A 6577-nucleotide genomic window follows, 5' to 3' on the forward strand; every position below is an offset into this window, starting at 1 on the left:
GATGCAACAGGCCTCAGAAGAGAATAGAGCCCAGCGTTGAAAATCCTTCAAAAAGAGAAAGAACTGTACAAGTTAGTGAGAGTCTTCAACCAACCAAATTTCAATCCTCACAAAATGGTCAAGATTAGACATTTCTTAGTCGCCTGTATGGAGAAGGAAACAAGTCCCTCCCTCTTATAAGCCATATCAGATATAACAAGGAAGTAGTTACAAAGCATCAATATGGCCACTTTTCCCCCTACTAACACGGCAGCTTTGCAGCATTCAATTCTGAAGTACCTCCAAGTCCAGGAGCGAAATGGTCCAAGTATGAATCCAATCGAATAAGGTTAGTGTAGGCGAATTCCGGGACCTAGACAGGTACCATCAGCTCCAGGCGGATAAACTTACCTGTAGATAAAAAGTTCCTTCTAGATAGAGGTGTTAACGAGTCAGATGTTTGTATAAATGAGTCGATATGAAGTAGTCAATGTTTTGTCCTTTCTGACAAAGGTAGTCCATGCCCAAATGCCGAATCGGGAGACAATCTGATATTGATGATGACGAACAACAGCTGTAAAAAATCAATGTCATTGATATCGCCTTGGAAGTTAATCGACTCAGTTATGGTCATTATCATGTATAACGTCTCCGGCTTACAGACCTAACAAAACGGAAATGAAGACGATATTGATGTAACTTTAAATGAGGGTATAGAGAAAAGGTATAAAACATGGAGGTGGTTTTTTATTCTGTTTACATGCTTTGGAGGTGGTTTTTATTTTGTTCACGAACAGCTTTCGTACCCGAAGATAAAACGGAACAATAGCACGACACATTTAACTTAGTGAGCTAAGCTAATTATTTTAGATGTCACATTCGCGTACAACACCGCGTTTGAATGATGGGCCACTTGCGATAGGGCAGGAATTCCTGAGCTGGTGAAGCTATTTGTAATATGCATCTGCAGCGTTAGAAAACACCTTAAAATGAGATCATTTCAAGGATGTCATTTGACTTCATTGTAATAGTATTCTACATTGATTAAAAAAATATATTAATCAGGGATGTGAGCGATCTCTAAGTAATGCGGTGATTAAAAAAATCTTGAGGATCGACGGCGATGTTCGATTTTTAATTTGTGGTTAGGTTTGAACAGGCTAAAAAGTTATGTTCTTACGGACATATTATATAAACAAAGCGTCCAGTGCTTTAACACTCGAGGCTATGAATGTACATTTAATTAGCGTTCGCACTGCTCACAAATGCTTACACGCAGAATTGTGTAGAATTCACTAATTTCCTGTCTATAATTAATAATATTTTCCCGATTGTATCCTGTAAAACTTGATAAAATCGCTGATAAAATCAATGAGACAAATAAAGAATCGATTTAAAGTTCTTTTGAGATCTCTTGGACGGTTAGGTGGAAAATATTTACGGTAAGGTAGTCCTGTGTTCACTACCACCTTAGTAGTATTGATCATCACAAAGCAACCAACCTGTAGGCTTATCAAATAATTTTTCATATAAACAAACTATATGCTTTGATTATCAACTATGTGCCACACGTTTTATAGAGTAGAAAAAGTTATACATTACAGAACTCTCGACGAAAATTCTCCATATTCAATTTCCGAATGAAATAGTAATCTGATATCATGGTAGCATTGTCTTGATAAGAATATCGTACCACACCTCGTAATATCGAATCCTTATTCCACTAATGCTATATACTCATGTTGATGGTGAGTCCCTCTGGATAAATAGCGATACGATTCTGATTTTCTCTATATACTGCAGACAGAGTTTACCGGTTTGGTTAAGGTAATCGTTATAATTTTGAGATTTCCTCGATATCGTTATTTTTTTTTCATGCAGCTTCATTTTCTTGTAAATGTTGCATCTTGAGTTCCTCATCCAGACATATTTGAATAAGATTTCAGATCTTATATTGTGTCATCTCTTCAGAGGGTTGTGAATCTATTCATAACTATATGTAAAGATAGCCGAGCAAAGTCTAGAAATGTGTTCTCAATGATCTAGAGTTTCATGGCAATTCAGCATATTCACTCACGTTTTTTACGCCTACAGAATACCCCGAAGTTCTTTTATACCATTTCCTGACGTAAAGTATCTAATTGTGTCTATAAATTACTTAAGTGAAGACCTTCTAAGGGCGGTACATCTTTCGAAAGTTCAGAAATTTCCTTGGCTGCAGGTGGGACTTGAACACCTTTTACGTCCACTTTTCTTACAGTTATTTACTGTATGCAGAGGACTAGAATATATAGTATTGGTATTAGATGTTGAGTTATTGAAGAAATACAGAGGGACTACACTGCTTTTATCAAAAGGAAAGGTGCGTAACTAACAATTCCATAATCGTTGTGGCGAAGATTTCACAAGATGAATAGCTATTCAAAGGATGTTTGAAAAAAGGAAATCGAAACGCGATACGCGAATGAAAATTTGATTTAATCTTCCGAGTAAGACAGCACTGACACACGAAGAAGATTAGTATATAGATTATAGGGGAAGAAAAAGTCAGAATTACGAAATGGGATACGATATTCTTATCAAGACAATGCTACCATGATATCAGATTACTTTTTCATTCAAGAACTTGGATATAAAAATTTTCATCAAGAGATTTCTGAAATGAATGACGTTTTCTGCAGTATGAAAGTTATGGCACTTAATAAACAAAGCAAACAGTAAGTTTATATGAAAAGATTATTTAAATAGCCCTAAGGTTTGTTGCCTTGCGATGACCAGTGTTACTAATTTGGTAACGAACACAGGACTGATTATACCGTGAATATTTTCCACCGTCTAATGCCTTAGAAAATATCTCAAAGGAACTCAAAATAGATTCTTCATTTGTCTCTTCGATCAGATCACCACTCTCAGGACTAAGGTAAAGCTGTTTCGGAGTTTAGAATATAATGGGTTGAATAGCAAGTTTTCAGGATACATTCGGAAAAATATTACTAATGATAGATTTGAACATACTGAAACCTACACAAATCTGTATGTAAGCTCTAGTGAGCAGCAAGGACGCTAACTAAATGCATATTTGATAGCTTCGAGAGTTAACACACAGGAGACTTTGTTTAAGTAATTTAGCCATAAAAACACAACTCTTTAGATTAAACAGTTTCTATCAGGTAATGATCAAGAAAAACGAGAGAGTGTTATGAGTGCTAAGTAGATTTCTTCAGCAGGAATCACTCTCGAATAGTATTGTAGTTGCATATGGACGGGAAATATAGCAATTGCTTTATTATCATCTTAAATTAATACTTACGATCTTACATATGGTATAACAACCTTTTTCAACCCCAAGGGCCTACCTAAAACAAACTGCTGTGCGGTCCCAAAGCTATACGTCTGTGATACCCTCTTCTGATTAAACGGAGAAGTAAATCCACGGTTTTTATAATTCTACGCCACTTTATAATGTGAGTGAAGTAGCTCTAAAATCACTTTTGCTTCGTTTCTAAGTCCTAAGTACACAACACTAGATCCTGCGGCCTCTTGAATTTCTTTACTAGCCGGAAGCCAATAGGAATTAAGGAATACATTTATTTACTCATTTATTTATTTAGCCTGTTTTGACTTACAATATGGAGACTATCTCCTATAAGTTCTACAGTTGTCATGCATATAAATCAAAATGTAATTACAGCTTATTACACCATTTGAAGTACAAAATTATAATAAACATCACATGTTAAATTTATTACATAATAACATCATATTGATACATCGTTATCATTTGCAAATTCTTGAATTGAATAATATGCTTTAGAAAGTAACAAAGTACGAATTTTGTATTGAGTATTAAAATTTATCTCTTTATAATGTGATGCTAACATATTATAAAATTTCGTACAATTTAAATAAACATTTTTTCGGTACTTGGAGTAATTTTGTTGTACTACGTATATGTCGTATAATTGCCGCGTGTTGTATGCATGAATATCTCTTGTTTGTATAACCATCTGTTTGTTTTGTTTCACGAAGTGTATACATTTATATATGTATAGGCTTGGAAGGGTTAAAATTTTTTGTGATCGAAATATTTGTTTACATGATGTTCTTTTATTTAGTCTGAATATTATTCGTAGTATTTTCTTTTGTATCCGAAATGTTTCCTGACTGCATGCGGCTTAGCCCCAAAAGATAATTCCAAAACTGAGGGGTGATTGGACTTTTGCATAGTATATCGATAGTAAGCTATTTCGTGAAACTGTATCTCGTAACCTAAAGAACGCAAAACATCAAGTAGTCAATTTTTTATTTAATGTTTTAACATGGGTTTGTTAAGAACAATCATCATCGATGTAACCAAGTAATTTTGTTGCATTAGAAAACTCAATCTGTTTTCCATTAATGTTTAGCGAAGGGAAGGATGGATTATTTCCTGGAAAACGAAAGTTAATGGCGACTGTTTTATCTGTATTTAGGAGAAGGTTATTTGCATTCAACCAAGTAACTATTTTGCTTATAACCTTTTCTGTCTTGGCCAATACTAAATTTGGGTCTTGTTCAGTCCTATCTATATTTATATCATCAGCATATAACAAGCATTTTGTGGGGTGTAAAGTTTTTATCAGATCATTTATGTAAATTATGAATAGAGTTGGGCCTAAAATAGAGCCCTGAGGGACACCTCTGCTAATTTTTGTTTGTTTTGAGAAGAAAGTGCAGGATCGATTTGATTCAGCTTTTGTAATTTGAACAGTTTGGCAGTTATTTGTTAGGTAGGATGAAAACCACTGGTTTGCTACTCCACGTATGCCATATTGAGAATTTTATTAGCATAATATTGTGATCAATTTTTTCAAATGCCTATGACAGATCGATGAATATACCTATAACATAATTCTTATTATCGAGTGATTTCAGGACATCTGTAAGAAAATCAAATAAAGCGGTATCAATACTTTTATTCTTCTGAAATCCGTGCTGAAAAATCGAGATAATATTATGATTTATTAAAAATTTGCTAAGACGTTTTGCCATGAGTGATTCAAATATTTTTGAAAATGTCGATAGCACTGAAATTGGTCGATAATTTGTCATGACTTTCTCATCACCCTTTTTAAAAGTTGGAAGAACCTTAACATTTTTAAGTAGTGTTTGATATATACCGTTTTCTAACGAGAAATTTATAAGGTAACAAATTTGATATGTGATATGTTTCGCACATTTTTTAATTACAATGGAAGGAATTTCCTCCATACCTGAAGAACTGCTGTTTGATAAAGATTTAATTATTCCTATTAACTCATCTACCGAAACTGGATATAAGAACGTAGACTTTGTGTTTATTTCTCCTTGATTTGGAAGTGATCAGTATTTTTCGTTTTATCAGCTGAATTCACAAAATGATCGTTAAATATATCAGCAATTTGTTTTGGATTTTTTATAACTTTACCATTTAGTTTAAGATATTCTACACTTTTAGGCCTGATTGTGTCAAGAGTTTTAATGGTTATTTGCCACATTGCTTTAGTCTTATTTCGGGCATTTAAAATCAAGTTACTGTTTTGCATTAATTTTGCTGCCCTTATGACCTTCTTATAGGTTTTCCTATACAGTTGTATGTATTTCTTTAAATTATTAGATTTAAAATTACCAGATTTAAGGGTCTTATTAAATCTTATCAAATTGATACTGGATTTTCTAATTCCATTTGTAATCCAACTTTTATCAATGTGTTTCGAAATAATACGACTTTTTAGGGAAAAAGCAATGTTAAAATAATATAATAATGTGTCCATAAAAGCTTTAAACTTTTCATCCATGGAACTATATTTATATATCTCCTCCCATGTTTCTTGACTTATTAAATAACATATATTGATAATTCGACTCTGTAAAGGATCCCTTTAAGGCTGTATAGTTTTAGTCCAGGAAATCTAGAGCAATTATACCCTTAACCTGGGCAAAATTCCAATAGAAGCTTTTGAAACAGTTTTTTATTCAGGAATCACTACTGAATAACATATTCAAAATCCGACAAAATCGGACCACGGGAACACTCCCAAAAACGATTTTCAAAATGGCGGACAATGATTTAAAAGCCTTGCGTCTATCTTGCAATTTTTTCTGTATCTCTGTTTCCTGTAATCCGATTTTGACTATTGTTTTTTAAATCAAAGGTTATTTTACGTACTATATTTTTTATTAGGAGCACTGATGTCCTATACCGTACAGTATATTGTGAAAAACCACATTTAATTTTATAAATCATAATTTCTTACATTTACACCTTAAACAATTGTCTGTACCTCGGGTATGTGCAGTCGGATTTACATGAAACATTTTTTAAATAAGAGATGTAAATGCTGAAGTTTTTAATAACATCACTTTCCTCCTATATTACTCCGTTTCGTGTAAAAAACTATTAATTTACAATCAACGCTTTTTCTATTTATTTATTTAATCATTTGATAAAGCTCAATAAATTAAAATATTATTGCCACTTCCTTATGTTTTATATGTGTGAGAATACTAACAATATAATTCTTTTAAAATAGTATAACTCGTTTGTGCTTATCCTTTTGTATACATAAAGTAAAACTTT

Source organism: Thermobia domestica, chromosome 5 (genome assembly GCF_964235325.1).
Source record: "Thermobia domestica chromosome 5, izTheDome1.hap1.1, whole genome shotgun sequence".
Taxonomy (NCBI): domain Eukaryota; kingdom Metazoa; phylum Arthropoda; class Insecta; order Zygentoma; family Lepismatidae; genus Thermobia; species Thermobia domestica.